The 19586-nt window shown below is 43.7% G+C and overlaps 1 protein-coding gene and 1 long non-coding RNA gene across 3 annotated transcripts in view; one reads left to right on the top strand and one right to left on the bottom strand.

Annotated features, from left to right (window-relative positions):
• Positions 1-850: 850 nt before the first annotated feature.
• On the bottom strand, positions 851-19057 carry LOC139357902 (uncharacterized). Its single transcript, XR_011611918.1, has 2 exons — positions 18797-19057; positions 851-4214 (listed from the first exon to the last, which is right to left on the bottom strand). It is a non-coding gene; the product is annotated as an uncharacterized lncRNA (long non-coding RNA).
• The window catches only part of LOC105465285 (dynactin subunit 1), a 30598-nt gene continuing 23469 nt past the window's right edge, over positions 12458-19586 (top strand). The window contains exon 1 of one of the 2 annotated variants that reach the window (XM_011713638.3): positions 12458-12697. The gene's annotated coding sequence lies outside the window, so the exon portion shown is untranslated. The remainder of the gene's footprint in view (positions 12698-19586) is intronic. The other variant, XM_011713643.3, reaches the window with a different exon arrangement.

Genomic DNA, 19586 nt, shown 5'->3' with positions numbered 1-19586 from the left:
GTGTGGTGGCTTGCATCTGTAATTCCAGCACTTGGGGAGGCCAAGGTATGGGGATCACTTTAGGCCAGGAGTTCAAGACCAACATAGGTAACATGGCAAGACCCTGTATCTACAAAAATAAAGATAAAAAATTATCCAGGTGTGGTGATGGGTGCCTGCAATCCTAGCTACTCAGGAGGCTGAGGCAGGAGGATTGCTTGAGCCCAGGAGTTACAGGTTACAGCTATGATCACACCACTACATTCTGGCCTGGGTCACAGAGTAAGAACCTGTTTCTAAAACAATAATAATAATTTTGAAAAATGAAGCTTTTGTAGGTGTATGTGTTAGTTTGTTTTTAGATCTAGACTCTTTCTATCCCTACATCAATACCACATTGCTTTACTTAATAAACTTTAAAATAAGCACACACACACACCCCCACACCCTCAACTGTCTTTTTTTTTTTTTTTGAGATGGAGTCTTACTGTGTTGCCCAGGCTGGAGTGCACTGGTGCAATCTTGGCTCACTGCAAGCTCCGCCTCCTGGGTTCAAGTGATTCTTCTGTCTCAGCTTCCCAAATAGGTGGGACTACAGGCGCCCGCCACCATGCCCAGCTAATTTTTGTATTTTTAGTAGAGACGGGGTTTCACCATGTCAACTGTCTTCTTTTTTTCAGAAGTTTCTTGGCTAATTTTTTTGCCTTTTGCTTTTTTTCTACAAAATTAGTAATTTGTTGTCAAGTTCCTAGAATATCCTGATAGAATATTGATTGGAGTTATCTCAAATACATATTATTAATAAGGGCAACTAACTTCTTTATGACTTTAAATTTTACTATTCATGAATGTGTTGTATCTGTCATTCATTTAAGCTTTTTTTTTTTTTTTTTTCTGACAGAATCTCATTTCTTTGCCCAGGCTGGAGTGCAGTGACACAATCCCTGCTCACTGCAACCTCTGTCTCCTGGGTTCAAGTGATTCTCCTGCCTCAGCCTCTCGGGTGATTACAGGCGGGTGCCAGCACACCCGGCTAATTTTTGTACTTTTAGTAGAGATAGAGTTTTGCCATGTTGGCCAGGTTGGTCTCGAACTCCTGACCTCAAGTGATCCATCAGCCTCGGCCTCCCAAAGTGCTGGGATTACAGCCGTGAGCCACAGGCTATCTTTAATATATGTTTCCAAATACAATTTTATAATTTTGGGTTGTGCACATCTCTCATCTCTCTCAGTCTTTTTATTTTTTTGAGATGGAGTCTCTCTCTGTCACCCAGGCTGGAGTGCAGTGGCACAATCTCGGCTCACTGCAACCTCTGCCTCTCAGGTTCAAGCGATTCTCCTGCCTTGGCATCCTAAGTAGCTGGGATTACAGGTGTACACCACCACACCCGGCTAATTTTTGTATTTTTAGTAGAGACGGGGTTTCACCATATTGGTCAGGCTGGTCTCAAACTCCTGACCTCGTGATCTGCCCGCCTTGGCCTCCCAAAGTGCTGGGATTACAGGCGTGAGCCACTGAGCCCGACCAGGTTGTGCACATATTTTGTTGCTTATTACTAGGTGCATCAGTTTCATTTCAAAAATTATATAATTTAACTTTTCATTGTTGGTTAGAGAAATGCAATTGAGTTTTGCATGTTGATTTTATACCTAGCCATGTTGCTAAATATTTTCTAATCAATTCTAATAATTTGCAGATTATTTTGGCTTCTTCTTTTTTTTTTTTTGAGGTGGAGTCTTGCTTCTTTGCCCAGGCTGGTGTGCAATGGTGCAGTCTCGGCTCACTGCAACCTCTGCCTCCCTCCCAGGTTCAAGCAATTCTCCTGCCTCTGCCTCCCAAGTAGTTGGGATTACAGGTACGTGCTAGCATGCCCAGCTAATTTTTTTATTTTTAGTCATGACGGGGTTTCACCATGTTGGCCAGACTGGTCTCAAACTGCTGACCTCAAGTGATCCACCCACCTTGACCTCCCAAAGTGCTGGGATTACTAGCATGAGCCACTGCACCTGGCCTATTTTGGCATTTTCCATGTAAGTCATCATATCATTTGTGAAAAATGACAGCTTAATTTCCTTCTTTATAATCTTTATGTCTTTTATATGTGTTTTTCTTGTCTCGATGCAGTCCTTCAAATACAGTGTTGATCAGACTCAGAGATATTCGGCATCTTTGTATTCCTGATTTTAGAGAATCTAATGAGATCTTGCCTTCTTTTCAAGGATCTGTATTTGTTTTAACAAAAAGCCTTCATCTGTAGATTATTTTCTTTATGATTTCTATGGTGATTCACTTGTTTCTTTTTACTTTTGAAAATTCTTTTACTTTTTAAAGTTGCATGGTCCTAGGTCCCCATTGTACTTTTATGGTTGTTCTGGGTTATCCTACATTGTGGATTCTTTGTACCACACAGTTTTCAAGGTACCCCGAGTGGACCACCCTCTTGCTGTTCCCTACCCCCCTCAGAAGGAAACGGGGTACAGTAGGTCAGGCTCTCCCTAAGCCAACTTGTCTCCTCATACTCTACCTGTATGTTGTAACAAACCAGGCAATGAACACACCTGTGGTCCTTTCCTGAAGGGCCAGACCCTCTCATAAAAGTGTAACAAAGTGGGGAGATGAAGGACTAAAGCGTTATCTCCGTACTGACCAATATGGTAGCCCTTGGCCACATGTGGCAATTGAGCACCTGAAATATGGCTAATGTAACTGAGAAATGGAATTTTAATTTTTATTTATTTTTAATTAATTTTATGTTTAAAAATATATACATTTAAATATTCAGCTCAGTTATTGGAAAATATATTAAAATGTTTGAAATAAGTTGCATACCTGCATCTACATTTTTAGGCTGAGCCTGGTGGCTCAGGCCTGTAATCTCAGCTTTGAGAGGCGGAGGCAAGAGGATCATTTGAGGCCAGGAATGCAAGACCAGTCTGTCCAACATAGAAAGACCTTATCTCTGAAATTAATGAATGAATAAATAAAAAAATCTACTTTTTCAATTGTAAATTTTATGCAATCTAAACCAGATCAACGATGTCCCATGAAAACTTAGCAAGATGTACTATAAATGCAAAATAAAGATTGCATTCTAAAGACAGTACAAAAGAGGAGAATGTAAAATGCCTCATTTTTGTATTGATTACATGTTGAAATGATAATATTTTGAATATTCTGGGTAAAATAAAATATGTTGTTAAAATTAATTTCACCAGGCTGGGCAACATGGCAAAAACCCATCTCTACAAAAAGCACAAAAATTGGCCAGGCATGGTGGCATGTGCCTGCAGTCCCAGCTACTTAGGAAGCTGAGGTGGGAGGATCACTTGAGCCTGGGGGGTGGAGGTTGCAGTGAGCTGAGATCGTGCCATTGGACCCCAGCCTGGGCAACAGAACACGACCCTGTCTCAAAAAAGAAACAAAAAAAATTAATTTCACCTTTTTTTTTAACTTTTACAAACTGTCACTACTAAAAAATTTTAAATTATATGTGTGGCTGGCTTATATAAAATTTTATTTTGCTGGCACATGTAATCTCAGCACTTTGGAAGGCCAAGGCAGGAGGATCATTTGAGCTCAAGAGTTCAAGATCAGTCTGGATAACATAGTGAGACTCTGTCTTTCCAAAAAAGTTTAAAATATAGCCAGACATGGTGGCCTTTGGTCTCTCAGCTATTCCAGAGGCTGATGTAGGAGGATCACTTGAGCCAGGGAGGTTGAGGCTGCAGCGAGCCATGAAAGCGCCACTGCACTCTAGCTTGGGTGGCAAAGCAAGACCCTGTCTTAAAAGAATTAAGTTTTCTCCAGAAATTTTCTTTAAAATTTATTAACCTATTTCCCAACCAAAAACAATTTTAAAATTTACATTTATGCCTATTGGGCAGTGCTGGTATAGCTAATCTAGATGCTTCTCTCTCCCACACATGTCCTCCCTATGGCTTCGTCACCTTTGATTTGCTCTCTATTGATTCCCCTCTCCAAGCCTTTCAGTTTGAAAACCCACCTTCTCTTGGAAAACAGCATCCCTTTCCTCAGGGGGAGGATTCTCCCCTGGTTTCTTCCCCACATTCTATAATGCCTAGGATTCCACCCAGGTGAGCACAGATGTTCTTCTCTGTTCAGCATCACAGGTTGGGGGAAAGGGCTCTAGCTATGTGAGTAGGAGTTTGGGGGTCCTTGTTCAGGTTCCCCGTTGGAGGAAGCCAAAGGCAGGCTGGGTCTCTTACAACAGCACCTATAAAGAAAAACACAGGACAAAGACAATATTAATTTTCCTTGAAGACCACTCAGCCTAATCAAATATAAAAAAAAATTCAATATTTCTCCTATTAGCACATCCTGTCCTTATGATTCAGTAGGATCTCTTTCATGATGCTGAGAAACATTTGGGTCTTTCCTGAATCACCACCCTATCCCAACTGAGACCTGGCAGCTTTATATAAAAAACTCAATAATAGGGTTTTTTTGTTTGTTTGTTTGTTTGTTTGTTTTGAGACGGAGTCTCGCTCTGCCGCCCAGGCTGGAGTGCAGTGGCCAGATCTCGGCTCACTGCAAGCTCTGCCTCCCGGGTTCACGCCATTCTCCTGCCTCAGCCTCCTGAGTAGCTGGGACTACAGTCGCCCGCCACCTCGCCCGGCTAGTTTTTTGTATTTTTTAGTAGAGACGGGGTTTCACCGTGTCAGCCAGGATGGTCTCGATCTCCTGACCTCGTGATCCGCCCGTCTCGGCCTCCCAAAGTGCTGGGATTACAGGCTTGAGCCACCGCGCCCGGCCTGTTTGTTTGTTTTTTGACAGAGTCTCACTCTGTCACCCAGGCTGGAGTGCAGTGGCACAATGTTCGCTCACTGTGCAACTTCTGCCTCCCAGGCTCAAGCGATTCTCCTGCCTTAGCCTCCCAAATAGCTAAGATTACAGGTGTGCACCACCATGCCCAGCTAACTTTTTTTGTATTTTTAATAGAGATGGGGTTTCACCATGTTGGTCAGACTGGTCTTGAACTCCTGGTGTCAAGTAAAGACTCAGCACACAGGTTAAATGTTAAAGTCACTCAGGAGATACATATAGTAGTCACTCTGTGTCCTTGGGGGATTGGTTCCAGGACACCCCTTGGATACCAAAATCCATGGAATGGCGTAGTATTTATATATAACCTACACACATTCTATCGTATACTTTAGTTTTTTTGGTCAGATCATCATCAGCATTAGTTTCTTATAGGAGCACTAACCCTACCGCACATGGAAGGGATCTAGGTTGCTTATTCTTTATCAGACTCTAATGCCTGATGATCTGTCACTGTTTCCCATCACCCCCAGATGGGACTGTCTTGTTGCAGGAAAACAAGCTTAGGGCTCCCACTGATTCTACATTATGCTGAGTTGTATAATTATTTCATTATACATTACAATGTAATAATAATAGAAATCAAGTATTCAATAAACGTAATGCACTTGAATCATCCCAAAACCATTTGCCCAACCCAGTCTGTGGAAAAATTGCTTCCTACAAAACAGGTCCCTGGTGCCAAAGAGGTTGGGAACTGTTTCTTTAAATAATCTCAGGTTATGTATGAAACCTAATACAATGTAAATACTTGTTATACTGTATTGTTTAGGGAATAATGACAAGGACAAAAGTCTGTACATGTTCACTATGGATACAACCATCCATTTTTCCCCTAATATTTTCAATCCAAGGATGGTTGAACTCACAAATACAGAGGGCCAACTGTATTTTATTTCATGGCAGCTCAGTATGTACTAATATGGACAACTTCTAAGATATATTGTCTGTATTAGTCCGTTCTCACACTGCTATGAAGAAATACCTGAAACCATATCATTGTTTGACTGTGTCTCCACCAAAATCTCATCCTGAATTGTAGCTCCCATAATTCCCACATGTCATGGGAAGGACCCAGTGGGAGGTAATTGAATCATGGGGCCAGGTCTTTTCCATGCTCTTCTCCTGAAAGTGAATAAGTCTCATGAGAACTGATGGTTTTATAAAGGGCAATTCCCCTACACACCCTCTCTTGCCTGCCACTATGTAAGATGTGACTTTGTTCTTCCTTCACCTTCTGCCATGATTGTGAGGTCTCCCCAGCCATGTGGAACTGTGAGTCAATTAACCTCTTTCCTTTATAAATTACCCAGACTTACGTATGTCTTTATTAGCAGTGTTAGAACAGACTAATACAGTAAATTGGTACTGGGTAGTAGGGCACTTCTGTAAAGATACTTGAAAATGTGGAAGTGACTTTGGAACTAGGTAACAGGCAGAGGTTGGAACAGTCTGGAGGGCTCAGAAGAAGACAGGAAAGTGTGGGAAAGTTTGGAACTTCCTAGAAACCTGGAGAGTCCAGAAGACAGGAAGATGTGGGAAAGTTTGAAACTTCCTAGAGACTCGTTCAATGGCTTTGACCAAAATGCTGATAGTGATATGGACAATAAAGTCCAGGCTGAGGTGGTCTCAGATGGAGATGAGGAACTTTCTGGGAACTGGAGTAAAGATCACTCTTGCTGTGCAAAGAGACTGGCGACATCATGCCCTACCCTAGAGTCTGTGGAACTTTGAACTTGAGAGAGATGATTTAGGGCATCTTGTGGAAGAAGTTTCTAAGCAGCAAAGAGTTCAAGAGGTGACCTGGGTGCTGTTAAAGCATTCAGTTTTATATATTCACAAATATATGATTTAGAATTGGAACTTAAAAAAGAAGCAGAGGAGAAATTCAAGCCAGCTGGAGAAGTTTGCATAAGTAATGAGGAACCAAAAGTTAATCAACAAGACAATGGGGAAAATGTCTCCAGGGCATGTCAGAGACCTTCACAGGCAGCCCCTCCCATCACAGGCCAGGAAGCTGAGGAGATAAAAATGGTTTCATGGGCTGGGCCCAGAGCCCCCCTGCTGTGGGCAGCCTGAGGACTTGGTGTCCTGAGTTCCAGCCTCTCCAGCTGTGACTAAAAGGGGCCAAGGTACAGGTTAGCCCATTGCTTCAGAGGGTGGAAGCCCCAAGCCTCAGCAGCTTCCATGTGGTATTGAGCCTGCAGGTACACAGAGATCAATAATTGAGGTTTGGGAACCTCTACCTAGATTTCAGAGGATATGTGGAAATACCTGAATGTCCAGGCAGAAGTTTGCTGCAGGAGTGGGACCCTCATGGAGAACCTCTACTAGGGCAGTGCAGAAGGAAAATATGGGATTGGAGCTCCCACACAGACTCCCCACTGGGGCACTGCCTAGTGGAGGTGTGAGAAGAGGGCCACCATCCTCCAGATCCAGAATCATAGATCCACCAACAGCTTGCACCATGTGTCTGGCAAAGCCACAGACACTCAACGCCAGCCTGTGAAAATAGCCGGGAGGGGCAGTACCCTGCAAAGTCACAGGTGAAGAGCTATCCAAGGTAATGGGTGCACCTCTCTTGCATCAGCATGTCCTGGATGTGAGACATGAAGTCGAAGGAGATCATTTTGCAGCTTTAAAATTTGACTGCTCCACTGGATTTTGTACTTGTATGGGGCCTGTAGTCCCTTCGTTTTGTCCAATTTCTCCCATTTGGAATGGATGTATTTATCCAATGCTTGTACCCGCATTGTATCTAGGAAGTTAACTAACTTGCTTTTGATTTTACAGGTTCATAGGTGGAAGGAACTTGCCTTGTCTCAGATGAGACTTTGGACTGTGGACTTTTTGAGTTAATGCCGAAATGAGTTAAGACTTTGGGGGACTGTTGGGAAGGCATGATTGGTTTTGAAATGTGAGAACATGAGATGTGGGAGGGGCCAAGAGTGGAATGGTATGGTTTGGCTGTGTCCCCACCCAAATCTCATCTTGAATTGTAGCTCCCATAATTCCCATGTGTCATGGGAGGGACCCAGTGTGAGGTAATTGAATCACGGGGGCAGGTCTTTTTCATGCTCTTCTCATGATAGTGAATAAGTCTCATGAGATCTGATATTTGTTTTTTGTTTTTTTGAGATGGAGTCTCTCTCTGTTGCCAGGCTGGAGTGCAGTGGCACGATCTTGGCTCACTGCAACCTCCGCTTCCCAGGTTCAAGTGATTCTCCTGTCTCAGCCTCCTGAGTAGCTAGGACTAGAGGTGCGCACCACCACGCCCAGCTAATTTTTGTTTTGTTTTGTTTTGTTTTGTTTAGTAGAGACATGGTTTCACCATGTTAGCTAGGATGGTATCGATTTCATGACCTTGTGTCCGCCCGCCTCGGCTTCCCAAAGTGCTGGGATTGCAGGTGTGAGCCACCATGTACAGCCTGATCTGATGGTTTTATAAAGGGAAGTTCTCCTACACACCCTGTCTTGCCTGCTGCCATGTAAGACATGACTTTGATCTGCCTTCACCTTTCACCACAATCGTGAGGCCTCCCCAGCCATGAGGAAGTGTGAGTCCATTAAACCTCTTTCCTTTATAAACTACCCAGTCTTGGGTATGTCTTTATTAGCAGTGTGAGAACAGACTAATACAATGGGTAATTTATAAAGAAGAGAGGTTTAATTGACTCACAGTTCCACATTGTGGGGAAGGCCTCAGGAAACTTACAATCATGGCAGAAGGCAAAAGAGAAGCAGGCGCCTTCTTCACAGGGTGGCAGGGTGGAGTGAGTGCAAGCAGGAGAAATGCCAGACGCTTATAAAACCATGAGATCTTGTGAAAACTCACTCACTATCACGAGAACAGCATGGGGAAAACTGCTTCCATGATCCAATTTCTTCCACCTTGTCCCACCCTTCACACATGGGGGTTGTGGGGATTACAATTCAAGGTGAGATTTGGGTGGTGACACAGAGCCAAACCATATCATTGTCCAATGGGGATAAAAGCAAAATTCAGAACAATGTGTATAGGAAGCTGCAATTTGCATTTAAAATGCTTGTGTTCAGAGGCTAATTCTGAAACAGCACATAAAAAACTGGCATCAAGAGTTGATTTGGGTAGGAATCTTGGGTATGGAATAAGTGAGAAATGCACTTGTTTCTAAAAAATATGTGCACACATATTTGCAATGGCTAAAAGGTGTGTTAAGTAAAATTGACGGGACTCCATTGATTTGGACTGAGCTCCTGCACTAGACTCCAACAGACCAAATGGAAATGGAGTTACTCAACTAAAGTTCCATGTCACCAAACCAAAGTTAAATTGTTTATCTGATTTTCTGAGAAATCAGAAGAGAGATGATAGCCAAATCCCCACATAGGCCAGTTTTTAACCAGGATGATAAGGAAATCCCTTCTGCTTTAACCCTTATAAGGAAAATAACCTGAAGTAGCCTGGTGTTAACCAATCTGATTTTTAAAAAGTTATGCTGGCCAGGTATGGTGGTTTATGCCTGCAATTCCAGTACTTTGAGAGGCTGAGATGGGAAGATCACTTGAGCCCAGGAGTTTGAGAGTAGCCTGAGCAACATGGCAAAACCTTGTCTCTACAAAAAATACAAAATTAGCCAGGCATGGTGTTATGTGCCTATAGTCCTAGCTACTCAGGAGGCTGAGGTGGGAGGACTGATTGAGCCCAGGAGGTTGAGACTGCAGTGAGTGGTGATTACACCACTGCACTCCAGCCTGGGTGACAGAGCGAGACCCTATCTCAATATAAATAAATAAATACAGATAAAAATTAGGCTGTTTCCTTGTTTCTACTTAAGTTACTTTATGAAATTCAACTGTCCTGCCATGCCTAATGGTATTCCTGTCTAAATCTTTAGTTGGGTTGCTGCTAAATTCTTGAATTACTAATGAAAGCCAATGAGATCTTTAAATCCAATTTGTTGAAGTTTTATCTTTTGACTGGCAGAAATAACCCAAATGTCCATTGATGAAAGAATAGATAAAATAAAATATAGCATATCCATATAATGGAATATATTTTGGCCATGCTACAACATGGATGAACCTTGAAGACATTATGCTAAGTGAAATAAGCCAGACACAAAAGGACACATATTACATGGTTCCACTTGTATGAGGTATCTAGAATAATCAAATACATAGAGACAGAAAGTAGGATAGTGATTACCAGGGGCTGGGGTAGGTGGAGAATGGTGAGCTAGTGTTTAATGGGCACAGAGGGTTTTGTTTGCTTACTTGTTTGTTTTGGGTACGGAAAGCTGAAAAAGTTCTGGAGATGGATAGTGGTGATGATTGCACAACAATGTGAATGTTCTGAGTGCCTCTGAACTTAAACATGGTTAAAATGGTAAATTTCATGTTATGTATGCTTTACCACAATTAAAAATATGTATATGCAGTATCTTTTAAAGTCTTTATATTTACTTTTATATTCATTTTTCTTTAATTGAAGGAGATGGAAGACATTTCTACTAAAATTATAGATGCATTTATTATTTGACCAAGATGTATCCTACAGATATGCCTGCTCACATATGGAATGTCATTATGTTCAAAGTGATTCACTGCAACATTGTAATACTAAAAGACTGGAAATAAAGTATGTAACTAGAAGAAACTGGTTAATAAATTATGTGTATCCATGCAATAGAGTACTAAGCAACTGAAAAACAAATGAGGAAGATCTCTAATTTATTGATTTAGAAAGATTTTCAGGATAGATTAAGTGAAGAGAACTTATGCCAAGTGTATCTAGCATGCTACATTTGGCATAAGAAATGGGAGAAGTAATACTATATATTCATATGAGCTTATGTTTGCACAAAACACTGAAAAGATAAACAAGAAGACACTAATAACAAGCGTTACCTGTAGCAGGCAAGGGGGATGGAGTCGATGGGAACCAGGGTTGAAGGGAGGTTTCTCTGTTTATATTCTAAAATAGTGTTCTGATTTTTGAACTATGTAAACGTAGTATCTAATCAAAATAACAGTTATAAATATTTAGAAGGTGAAATAGGGAAAAGGGGGGAGTAATAAAGGGAATACTCAATTCATCCCTTCTACTGCTTACTGCTCCCCACATCAGCTTTATGAATGTTTTAGTTGGTTTCAAATCTGAGATTAACTGAAATAAATATAACATTACAATAGTTGGCCGGGCGCGGTGGCTCAAGCCTGTAATCCCAGCACTTTGGGAGGCCGAGATGGGCGGATCACGAGGTCAGGAGATCGAGACCATCCTGGCTGACACAGTGAAACCCCGTCTCTACTAAAAAATACAAAAAAACTAGCCGGGCGAGGTGGCGGGCGCCTGTAGTCCCAGCTACTCGGGAGGCTGAGGCAGGAGAATGGCGGGAACCCGGGAGGCGGAGCTTGCAGTGAGCCAAGATCACGCCACTGCACTCCAGCCTGGGCGGCAGAGCGAGACTCTGTCTCAAAACAAAACAAAACAAAACAACAACAAAAAAAAAACAATAGTTATATTTCCGGCTCGTCACATGGATTAACTTAATTCTTCGAACAACATAATGAGATAGGTACCATCATTAACATTCTCACTTTAACAAATAAGAAAACAGAGGCACAGAGAGGGTAAATAACTAACTCTGGCTCTCACACAGCTAGTAAATTGCTGTTAGAATTTGAGCCCAGGCGGGTGTGGTGGCTCATGTCTGTAATTCCAGCACTTTGGGAGGCCGAAGCGGTTGGATCGCTTGAGCCCAGGGGTTCGAGACCAGCCTGGGCAACATTGTGAAACTCCGTCTTTCCAAAAAAAAAAGAAAGAAAAAAAGAAAAAAGAAAACTAAAAGGGCATGGTGGCGCGCGCCTGTAGACCCAGCTACTAGGGAGGCTGAGAGGTGGGAGGATCGCCTGAGCCTGAGAAGTCAAGGCTGCAATGAGCCATGATTGTGCGTGCCACCGCACTCCTGTCTAGGCAACAGAGGGAGACCTGTCTTAGAAAAAAAAGAATTTGAACCTATGTCTAAAATTTTTTTTTTTTTTTTTTGAGACGGAGTCTCGCTCTGTCGCCCAGGCTGGAGTGCAGTGGCCGGATCTCAGCTCACTGCAAGCTCCGCCTTCCGGGTTCACGCCATTCTCCTGCCTCAGCCTCCCGAGTAGCTGGGACTACAGGCGCCCACAACCGCGCCCGGCTAATTTTTTGTATTTTTAGTAGAGACGGGGTTTCACCGTGGTCTCGATCTCCTGACCTTGTGATCCGCCCGCCTCGGCCTCCCAAAGTGCTGGAATTACAGGCGTGAGCCACCGCGCCCGGCCTAAAATTTTTAAATGCCATTATGTAAATTTGTATTTTACATTCCCATCATAAGCGCATGAGAATGCCTGTATCCCCATATGACAGGTGACACTGAGGAGCAGCAAAACTTAATTTTCTCCCCCAGGCTAATGGAGGAGATACGGTTTATCGCTATTGTTTTAATTAGCAGTTTAACACTTGGAATTGAGTCCTCCAGACCCTCTGCGCTTTCTCCCCTCCGCCGAGAGGGGGCGCTCGCTACGACACGCCGATTTCTTATGGTCCTAATCGGCTTCCCAGGCACAGTGCGCGTGCGCTTAGCCTGTCCCAGGTGTCCAGCTTTGTGCCTGATTGATGTAATCCCGGCTGCGGTCGGCGCGCAGTTTTCAGTCAGGGCGGGACTGCGGGAAAAGAGCGTTCACTGGATACAGAACGCCTCTGGGCCTCCAGGCCGAAGGGTTCTGGGCGGTCCTGGAAGGGTCTGGCGGCGAGTCGGGCAGCCCACGAGGGCGGGGAGGACGGGGCCGGCCCCGCAGGGTCTTGGGCGTCGGTCGTCTGTGGGGCCGGAGCTGGGCGCGGAGCCCCTGACAGTGCAGGTACGGAGGCGCGACCCTGCCAACCGTCTGCTCCGCCGGCCCCCTACGTATTCGTGAGGTTGCCGGCGGTGGGCTGGGGATTTGGTGCTGGCCTAGGGCAAGACACTGAGCCGGGTGTGCGGGGCGGGGACTGGCAGGGATGGGCTGGATCGGGGTGGGCGCTTGCCGGGGTCTGGGGGCTCCGCCTGAGCGTTTGCCCCGAGGCCTGTCTGACCCACCTCAGCTCTTCAGCCTAGCAGGGTTCTCTTGGGATCAGAGTGACTGCGCCTTAGAGTTCCTCCAGAACTGCAAGGGTCTCCCTTCCGTTCCTGCGAGCGTCCGAGGCGCCCCTGAATCCATACTGAGCTACAGGTTTCCTGTGGGCACATGGTTGAGAAATTCGTGTCAAACGGGGAGAAAAATCTTAAAGGACTCACAGCATGGGAGTCTGGATATGGTTTGTGTGTGTGATCCTACTGCTGGGGTCCGCCTTAGCTGGCAAGATGATCCTTGAAGTCATCTTGCGCATCCCTTATCTTTAGACAGAACCACAGCTAAATCACACAGATAAGGATCTCTGCTGTTTTTAGAGGCAGGGATTTGAAAAGTTACCCTCATTTATTGCAGTGAGGAGAGCAGCAAACCCATATTGATCACTGGCTACTCGGGTATACTTAAGGTACTGAGAGGCGAAAAGCTAGGAGATAGAGATTGACATCCTTTACTTAATGTACTGCCAAAGCCTAAGCTATGAGATGTTAAAAGAGATAACGATAACTTTATTTTAAAAAGGCATTTTGTTTTCAAAAGCTGTTGGAAAATTCGTGGTTAAACTTTACTACAGAATATTGCAGAGCCTTTAATATGCTAATAATATTTACCATGAATCTCCAGCTGGGGGTATGGTATGCAGAATTTCCCAAATTTTACTAGGGTATATTGTTATTCTTGGGTGATTCCCCTGGTTAACATGTGGAACCGTTTGGGAATTGGAGTTCCAGAAATAGAAATTCAGGGTTTAGAAGGGGCAGTATGGGTAAGTGCGTTTTGAGTTTTAATGGTGTGCACGTGTAATGGGATCTCGTTACAGCACAGGTTATGATTGGTTCTGCATTTCTAACAAGTTCCCAGGTGAGGCTAATGCTGCTGGCCCATGGAACATAATCTGAGTAGCAAAAGTGTAGATCACTGGATTGAAAGTTAGAGACCATGTTTTCCAGAACAGAGTGTGCTGCCTTGAGAGATTCACTTTGTCTGTCCAGGCCTGTAAGATAGGAGTCTGGACTACAAGATCTCAAATATTTCTTTCAGATTTAAAATTCTGTGAGTCTAGTCTAATTATCCCTGTAGTGTTGAATTCTATCTAAAATATTCTTGCCAATTTGGTAAATTTTGCAGTTTGGCTTGAACATTTAAAATAATGGGGAATTGTCTACACATAAGGCATCCCATTTTATTCTTGGAATAGCTCAAGAAAGAAGTTCTTCATGTTCCTGAAATACATCTCTGCAACTTCCATGCTGTTGGTCCTAGATTATCTCTTAATCAAACAGAAAAAAAGTGTCACCCGTCTTCCTAAAAAGTTGACTCCAAGTATTAGATGACAGCTGTGCCTACTATGATTTTTCTAAGTGGAATTGTGTTTAATTCTTCCATTATGTTTAAGAAATCCCTTTCTTAAATTTGTCTTTGTTATGTGTGGAGTGTAGTGGGGCTTTGGCTGGACTTTGAAGGATGGGTGTGGCTTGCAAGACTAGAAAAGTATCTTAAGCAGCTGACAGTGGTGCAGAGATGGGATTGCATCTGTTGAATCCAGGATTGTTTGTTTATAGCAAGAAATGAGATTATCAATGAGAGATGTCAGGCAGATGGGTGTAGGGACAAAGCAGTGTTTTAGCAGATGTATTTGCTTTACTGTGATGTATAAGGTGGTTGGAACTAGGGAAGGAGGGGGAAGAGGGAGCTGGATAGGCTTCGCATAGCAATGTTAGAGAATTTAGGTTGATAATAATAATGCCTTGTATTTATGTATGACACTTTACAGAACTTTTCACAGGCATGATCTCATTTGATCTAATATTCCTACGAGGTAGGCAGAGCAGCTGTTATGCTGTTTTGTAGATGATGCACCAAAGAGGGTAAATGATTTGCCTTGATTTTCAAAGCTATTACATGGCAGACTGAAGTAATGATAGTGATAGTGGAGGAGAAAGGAAAGATGCAGGAGGCAGTACTAAGGACGAATTGATAAGTGGGGCCTGACTGACCATGAGGGTACAAAGGAGAAGAAATTGTTAGGGAAGAGTCAAAGTAGTTGGGTGAATCATAATGCCATTGACAACTGCCACTCTAGGTTTTACTCTGCCAGCTCTATCATTGCTAGCAGCTGCTTGGAGTTACAGGTTGAGAGGGATTCTAGATGATTCCCAGGTTGCTTGGCCTGTCTACAGCTACTAGGTGATACTGGGGGCACTTGGACTATCCGTCCCATACCAAGTAAAATAGGAACTTGGTCCTCAGTGTCCCCTGAAGAGGTAAGAGCTGAAATATTGCCGGATTCATATCTATATTAAGGTCCTTGTCATCCTGGAGTCTCTGACTTTGGCTTTGTATCATTTCGCTTTTGAGATTCAGGCTGATATTAGTTGAATGTTGTCAAGGGACAGGTTAGCTGTTTAGTCTGGCCTCCCCAAGGGCTTCACTACAGCAGAGCATGGGCCCTTGCTGCCCCCAAATCCTCCCTAATGCTGTTTCCCAGGGGATCTGCACCTCACCTAGAGCCGTCTCTGTTATTCTCTCGTATACCCTGGAAGTATACGAGATTGAGATTTAGTATCACTACCAAATTCCATAGAATCTAGGGCTGTTCCTGCACTTTTAGTTTCTTAGGCTCCTATCTGGAGTGGAAAGAGCCATGTTTACTGAGGGCTGGGGGAGAGATGTATGTGTGCATGTGTATGTGCACTTGAGTATTGATTTCCCCAGTGGTGGTGGGCTTCAGGGATGGATCTGCTCTCCGGGAAAGCTGTCAGACAATTTATATCCTGAGTGTGATGTTGGTACAGGTGTCTATTCAACATTGAATGCCTTCTCTGTGCAAAGCCCTATGTTGAGTGCTTAGATACTGAGATGGATACAATCCTCTGTCCTGGAGGAATTCATAGTAGAATAAGAGACGATATTTTAAATAGAATGTGGTATTGAAATAGAGATATGTCCCAAGTGCTCTGTGAGGGCAGAGGAGGGAATGATTAGCTTTACATGGAAAAGCCAGAAGAGTCTTTAGGAAAGAGGTGAGAATTGGGCTGAGCCTTGAAGGATGAGGAGGAAGAATGGTCCTGGTGATATTTGTAACATTTGCAGATGCATAAAGGGAAAGGCAGATAGATGCAAGTGGCTGGAATAAAAGAGAACTTTGGTGATTGATGCGACCGGATTCATAATGAAGCCACGTTGTTGTATTTTGTTTTGTTGTTTAGAGATGGGGTATCGCTATGCTGCCCAGGCTGGAGTACAGTGGCTATTCACAAGCAAGATCATCAGGCACTACAGCCTGGAATTCCTGGCCTCAAGTGATCCCCCTCAGCCTCCTGAGTATAGGTGGGTCTGCAGGCTGCTGTGCCAGTTTGAGAGTTTGAGGCCAGTTTTTTTTTTTTTTTTTTTTGAGATAGAGTCTCACTCTGTCACCCGGACTGGAGTGTGGTGGTGCGATTTTGGCTCACTGCAACCTCCTGAGTATCTGGGACTATAGCTACTCCACCTGGGACTACTCAGCCTCCTGAGTAACTGGAACTATAGGCATGCACCACCATGCCCAGCTAATTTTTGTATTTTTAGTAGAAACAGGGCTTCACCATGTTGGCCAGGCTGGTCTCAAATTCCTGGCCTCAAGTGATCTTCCCGCCTTGGCCTCTGAAAGTGCTAGGATTACAGGTGTAGCCACTGTGCTTGGTCAAGGCCAGGTTGTTAATGGCCTGTAGTGCAGTGCTAAAAATATTTCATTTTGTGGGCAGAGAAACCACCGGAGGCTTTTAGGCAGGAAGATGATGTGATTGTATTTTGGGAAGCTAAATGTGGAAATAGACTGAAGGGGAAGAACCTGGTTCAGGGACATCGGGAGACTCTTGTAATATCATGGACATGGTTTAGGGCTGATTAAGGATTAGGTCAGTGGGGACAGAGAGGGCAGGATGAATCTGAGAGAGACTGGAGAAACAGAATTAACCAGACATAATGACTAAATTGGTTGTTGAGAACAAGAGAGGGAGTTTTTGCAAATGACTCAGTTTTCTATTTTGAGTGGATGGTAGTGCCAATAGCAAAGAGGGAATATAGAGGAGGAGCCTTTTTTTTTTTTTTTTTTTTAAAGTGAGGGAGATACCAAGTGTGTTTTGGGTCGTATTGAACTTGAGGGCTCTGTGGCAGTTAGCAGACGGGGTGAGATATGAGTCTGAAGTTCAGAAGAATTTCTGTCTAGGGGCAGTAAGTATGAGTGGTAGTTGAAGTTGTAGGAATGGATGAGCTCTCCCAGCCATGCTTATAGAAGGCTGAAAATAATGACAGAGAAGATGAGTATGATTGACATGCTAGGGTAAGAGAGAGTGTTGTCCAGGAAGCTAGGAAAGGAGAAAATTCCTGAAAAGGATTGACAATCTCAGTTGCTACAGGGAGGTCAAGTTAGGATGAGCTTGGGAAATGCACCTTGAGGTTGTATAGAACATTGTGGTCACCAGGGCTCATTTAAATTGTGAGCAGTTTCAGTGAGTGGTAGGGATGGAGCCAGATAGCAATGGATCGAGAAGTAGATGGGAAGTGAAGATAGAGAATGTGTACTCACTTTGAGTAGTTCAGCAGAGAAAGGAAGAATACAGAATGGTGGCAGCTTGTGGAGGAGGTAGCAGGGACTAGTTTTTTCTAGAATGGAAGAATCTTGTTTATGGCTTTTCTGATGCCATGTAAGATCCAGTAGAGAGGGTACAATGAAGACACAAGAGAAAGGATGATTGCTAAATCAGGTCCTCAGAGGAGAGGGAAAAGGGTGGGCCCTGAAAAGAAGGGGATACCATTTTCTTTAAAGAGGAATGTTGGAAGAAAGGAAGGAATTTAGGAAGAAAGAGATAATGACATATGCATGTAGATGTATCTAAATTTGCAAAGAACTTCTTACCTAATAGGGCCAATTTTCTTTTTCAGCAAGGTTATCTGCTGAGAGGTGGGGATGCTGGTGTTGGCTTGGGTGGGAGTAAGGATTGAAAATGGTAAAAATGGTGAAGGAAGCTTGAAACAACTGTTAAGAGGAAAGAGGAAGACAGTGGAATTGAAATAAGCTCCAGGAGTGTTGAGTACCCTCTGAACTGAAATCCTACGCTATAAGCCTCCCCTTCATCTTTCTCATAATAATAATGGCTGACATTTATTGAGTGCTTTATATGAGGCACTGTTCTAAGTGCTTTTCAGGCATTCTCATGTGATTTTTACAACAATCCTGTTAGAAAGTTACTGTTATTATCCCTTTCTTCCAGAAGAGGAAATTGAGGCATGGAGGATTAGTAGCACTTGTATTTGATGAATCTCTTACCTCTGCAGAAATGAATTCCTTCTCCTGAGGCATCAGAGAAGGCAGAAATTTAATCCCAACTCCGTTTCTGGACCTTGAGAACCTAGAGTCTACGGTTGCTAAGGAGGGAATCTTACCATGCCAGTTTGTGGGCATGCTGGTGGCATGGAGGGGGCAGGACAGTGGGATCAGTGTTACTGTCAGCTTTTGACAACTACATAGGGAAACTTGGATATTCTTGAGTGATTTTCCAGCATCCTGACTAGAAAGACAAGTGACCGATAGTGATTTGTCAGGAATTGTGGACTGAGATTGTGTCACCTGAGAGGTGAATAAGAAGAGAGACCTTGTCCCTGTTCCTATTGCCTAGAAAAGGATAATTTTTTCTTGGCAGAGAGACTAGGCAGATCTAAAACCTTATATAATAACATAAGGATTATTAACTCACCTTATATGTTTTCTCAGTTTGTGTGACAGATACAGTTTGTAGATAAGCTGTATACCTGACTTGAGTGAAAGGAGAGAGTGATGGGATGGCGTGGATGGAAGAGAAACGGACTTACCTTTTCCTGCTGCAGCCACTGAAGCATCATCTCTGTGTCCTTCCTTTTGAGGTTGCCATGGATACGCCTTTGCATGGTGGTTTGAGGAGATTGATTTCCATTATGATCAGATGATGACGTGGGTTTAAAAAGAGAAAGGATGGAATGCTCTGCTTTTGGGGAGTGGCCGGCGAGCTGCCCAAAAGGCAGAGCCCAGTACAGCCGATGGGGCTGTGGCTTTGTTGGCTGCTTTGGCTTTTGCTGAAGTTGTGAAATGGTGCATCTCTCTCTTTAGAGCGCAGGCTCAGGGTTCCCTGTCTACAGGGTCCTAGTGCCAGGAACTTGCTGGTTGATTCAGGGGGAGGAATCAGCAGAAACTTCAAACAGGCTAAGTCGGACTTCTCATACCACTGAGAGCATTGCAGTTCTTGAGTACAGGACTGAGTGCCTCTTGCCTTCCTGCAGAAGTTCCTATATTGAAGATAAGTGAAGCATATAGCGTAGCTTTTCTTCTTGACTCTTAAGAGGTCAAGAGGCCCTTGGAGGTGGGCCTGGACGTCACTGGATATTTCTGGGGGAAGGGGACATTTTGAGATGGAGTAGAGCTGCATTCAGAGTGGGAGTGGGTTTGTAGACATTTTTTAGGGTAATGAGGAGCTGGAGAAGGGAAGGAAGTCCATTGAGTGTGTAGGCCCTATCTATGAAATCTGTAAGGCAGATACTGAGAAGGACCTAGGAACAAAAAGCTCTGTACACATTGTCTTCTGGGGTCCTGTGAATATCTGGAATCCAGCTTTCCAAGCTTCCAGTC

The sequence above is a fragment of the Macaca nemestrina genome, chromosome 13 (assembly GCF_043159975.1).
Source record: "Macaca nemestrina isolate mMacNem1 chromosome 13, mMacNem.hap1, whole genome shotgun sequence".
NCBI classification, from domain to species: Eukaryota; Metazoa; Chordata; class Mammalia; order Primates; family Cercopithecidae; genus Macaca; species Macaca nemestrina.
Note: the sequence above shows the minus strand (reverse complement) of the source record. Positions and strands in the feature narration are given on the sequence as shown.